We start from the raw sequence: 4,560 nt of genomic DNA, 5'->3' as shown, positions 1-4,560 counted from the left end.
ATAATAATAATAATAATAATAATAATAATAATAATAATAATAATAATAATAATAATAATAATAATAATAATAATGAAGATGTAAAAGATGGGCTACAGCAAATATTCTGCTCAGTACCACAGATTTGCTTGTCAGTTGCTTGACCTTCACCAGCTGACGGTATGTGCATCTTTGATCATGAGCAGAAGTAGTGGAGGAGCATCATATCCATGCATTGAAAGGAATTCTTTAGGGTTTGAATAATTCACCTCTGGAAACATAGGTGTTTTGTTCATCATCCTTAAACAACCTTTATTCAGTGACTTTTCAAGTGGGATGGGCTACTCAACCTGAAGAAAATTCTAACTGGACCTCACCTGCTGTTTATCTTGATATGAGATCACCATGTCATGCACATATGATTGTGATGCATGTACCTGGTGTACCCTTATCAGATGGGTAGTCATGATAGGTAAATTGAACTTCATATATTCGTACCCAGTGTCACTTTGATGGCATCATGAACTGCTCTCTCACTCAATAATAATATTAATGATAATGATAATAATAATCCTTTCTACCAAAGGCACAAGGCCTGAAATTTGGTGGGAGAGGACTAGTTGATTACATCAACCTCAGTATTTCACTAGTACTTAATTTCTCGACCCCAAAAGGATGAAAGGCAAAGTCAACCTCAGTGGACTCAGAATGTCAGGCAGACAAAATGCCACAAAGCATTTTGCCCACCATGCTAATGATTCTGCCAGCTCACCGCCTTAATAATAACAATCCTTTCTAATAGAGGCACAAGACCTTAAATTTGAGGGGAGGGGACTAGTTGACTACATTGACCCCAGTGTTTCACTGGTATTTAATTTACCAGCCCTGAAAGAATGAAAGGCAAAGTCAGCCTTGGCGGAATTTGAACTCAGAACGTAGTAATAGGTGAAATACAGACCGCTAAGCATTTCGTCAAGCATGCTAATGATTCTGCCAGCTTGCTGCCTCATTAATAATAATAATTTTTGTTAGCCACTGGGGCAGAGATGTGGGTGACATCACAAGGACAGACAACAATTTGTGTGGTGATTTACATAAAGGATAGGGAGAAGGAAATGGAAAAGATAGTGAAATGATCTGTCTTTTTCATTTCTTTCTGGCATAAGGCCAGCAAGTCTGGGGAAGGTGTAAGTTGATTATGTTGACCCCAATGCCCAACTGTTACTTACTTCATTGACCCTGAAAGGATGAAAAGCAAAGTCAACCTTGGTGGAATTTGAATGCAGAACATAAAGACAGGTGAAATGCAGCTAAGCATTTTGTCCATCACAGTAATGATTTTACCAGTTCACTACCTTAATAATAATAATAATCCTTTCTACTATAAGTACAAAGCCTGAAATTTTGGGGAGAGGGATAGTCAATTAAATCGACCCTAGTACTTAACTGATACTTAATTTATCAACCTCGAAAGAAAGAATGACAAAGTCGCCCTCGGTGGAATTTGAGTTTACAATATGAAGGCAGATGAAATACTTCTAAGTATTTCGCCCAGCATGCTAACAATTCTGCCAACTTGCCACCTTAAATGGTTTCAAATTTATAATAATGATAATCCTTTCTACTATATGCACAAGGCCTGAAATTTGAAGGAGGGATATAATCAATTACATCAACCCCAGGTACTTATTTTATCGACTCTGAAAGGATGAAAGGCAAAGTCGACCTTGGCAGAATTTGAACTCAGAACAGAGTGACGGGTGAAATACCACTAAGCATTTCGTCCAGCATGCTAACGATTCTGCCAGCTCACCCCCTTAATAATAATAATAATGGTTCCAAATTTTGCCACAAAGGCAGCAATTTGTGGGGAGGGGATGAATCGATTACATCAACCCCAGTATTCAACTGGTACTTATTTTATCAACCCTGAAAGGATGAAAGGCAAAGTGAACCTCAGTGGAATTTGAACTCAGATCAGAGTGACAGGCAAAATACTGCTAAGCATTTTGTCCAGTGTGCCAATGATTCTGCCAGCTCACCACCTTCTTAATAATAATAATAATAATAATAATAATAATAATAATAATAATAATAATAATAATAATAATAATAATAATAATAATAATTATAATTATTATTATTATTATTATTATTATTATTATTATATGGTTTCAAATTTTAGCACAAAGCCCACAATTTAATGGAGGATTACATTAATCCTATTTTTTGACTGATGCTTCATTTTATCACCCCTAGGGGCAGGGATAAAAAGCAAAAGTTGAACCTGGCAGGATTTGAACTTGGAATGTTAAAGGGCCAGCAGACATAACAATGCATTTCGTCCGAAAGATGAACAACAGTAGCAGCAACAAAACACAAGATGGCAACAGCTCTCTCTGATTTAGTTACAAAGCCAGAAATTTTGTGGGAGAAGTTTAGCTGATTACATTGACACCAGTATTTCACTGGTACTCCATTTAATAAACCCTGAGAGGATAAGGGTGGAATCTGCTTTAAGCACCCAATATAACCCCATCATAACTTTTTTATATTTTTTGCAATTTTCAGAAAAATTTTCCGAATTTGTGTTCTACACATGGTAATTCATATACAATTATATGAAAAAATTTTGTGTGCGTGCGTGTGTGTGATTCAAGGGCGATTTAGCTGTTGTTTTTAGTACATCACACGATTACCTGATACCTTCCTCGTTAGTTTGGCACTCTGACATGTAATGATGTTTTCCAATATATTTCTCCTCATAAACACATTTGATATAATGATGATGCGCCCAAGGGCTTTAAACAAAAAATTCGGACTTTCCGTATTTTAAACTGAACATTTTAGGATTTATGAGAGGATGTTAAATTTAAAAAATTTATTTTTTTACATAATCGTATGTTTTCCCGTGTGTAGAATACAAATTCGCCAAAAGTTTTTGAAAATTCCAAAAAATAAGCAAGTTATGAAGGGTTATATGAGGTGCTTAAACCAGAATTTCGCCAGGGTGAGAAGTAGCAATAACAACAACAGTTTCAAATTTTGTCACAAGGACAGAATTTCTGAGAGGAGGGTATTACAGTGCTCCGCAACCTATTCTCATTTTCCGTACACTTTTACATTCTTTTCAAAATTAGGCGGCACACCTGAACCAAAAATATAAATAAAAGTATAGGGGAAAAAATTATATTCAGGTAGCACTGCGGCACAGCTAGCATCGTCTCGTGGCACACCAGTTTACCGCAGAATACCGGTTGCGGAGCACTGGTCTATTACATTGAGCCCTGTACTTGACTGGTACTTCATTTTATCAATCTCGGAAGGGGTGGAGAATGAACAGCAAAAGTTGGACTCGGCAGGATATGAACTCAGAATCGAAAAGAACTGGCAGAAATACCGCGAGTCATTTCGTCTATCATGTTAACAGCAGTAGCAACAACAGTTCTCTCTGGTTTCGTTCGGAACAAGGTCAGAAATTTTGAGGAAAAAGTTTAGACGATTGCATCGACGCCAGTATTTCATATCCTATTTCAGCGACCTCAACAACAACGACAGCAAAAACAACAACAACAACAACAGCAATGATTTCTTTTAAAACAGGTTTTCTTCTATAATAATAATAGTAATTCTTTCTGCTATAACGATAATAAGAGTATGAAAAATAACCTTACCATTATTTATAGATTGGTGATGGCGAGGACTTCCTTATTAATGTTAACTCCTCGAATATAATAAGAATCCTTTAGTCTGTTATTTATGGTCATTAAATCCACTTGAGATTATTATTATGAGATATCGTATTACTGTTTCTTTCTCTTTCTCCTCTATAACTCTTCATCAACTATTTTCTTCGTCTTGAATTTCTTTGTATTTTTCAAATAATAATAATTCTTATTCTTTTTATTTCTCTTCAGTAAATTTAAAAATTCAACTCCACCAAGGATTTTATAGCAAAAAATGAGAACAACTTTTCGTTCTTAGAGTTTGTTTCCTAACCTATTCTTTCAAAAAATATTCTAAACTTTACTTTCCGAAGACAATGTTTTCTTCATGTTTTGCTTTTCTTGTTTCTTTTATAGTCTTTCTTTTAACTTCTCACTGATACCTTTTCTATTTCTCTTTTGCTTTTTACCATTCATTCTCTCACAACTTCACAACTCGCCTTTCGCTTTCCTCCTTCTTACTCCCACTCCTTACTTTCTCCTACTCCCATTACCAGCCTCTCTCTCTTCTCCCTCAGATTGTCACTTCTACATTCTTATATTTGTTTATTTACACAGCTCAATGTCTTCTTCGTGAATTCGAATTCTTAGTTCCCTCAACTCCCACCTGCCTAATGTTTGAAACATTCACTTTCGCGCTTATTTATATTTTCTCTTTCTCAGACTCTTTCGTCCTTCCTTTCAGTTTATCTCTCTCTCTCTCATACACGCGCATACATACATACATACATACACACACAAACACACACACACACACACACACACACACACACACACACACACACACATATATATATATATATATATAATATATAATATATATATATATACACACATACTTAATATATATACATAT

The 4,560-nt window shown here is 35.4% G+C and overlaps 1 protein-coding gene across 1 annotated transcript in view; it reads right to left on the bottom strand.

The window, feature by feature from the left end:
* The window catches only part of LOC106882039 (beta-1,3-galactosyltransferase 2), an 83,445-nt gene extending 79,166 nt beyond the window's left edge, over positions 1-4,279 (bottom strand). The window contains exon 1 of the mRNA XM_052969559.1: positions 3,654-4,279. The gene's annotated coding sequence lies outside the window, so the exon portion shown is untranslated. The remainder of the gene's footprint in view (positions 1-3,653) is intronic.
* Positions 4,280-4,560: the final 281 nt, after the last annotated feature.

The sequence above is a fragment of the Octopus bimaculoides genome, chromosome 7 (genome assembly GCF_001194135.2).
Source record: "Octopus bimaculoides isolate UCB-OBI-ISO-001 chromosome 7, ASM119413v2, whole genome shotgun sequence".
Taxonomy (NCBI): domain Eukaryota; kingdom Metazoa; phylum Mollusca; class Cephalopoda; order Octopoda; family Octopodidae; genus Octopus; species Octopus bimaculoides.
This window is presented reverse-complemented; position numbering and strand designations above follow the sequence as displayed.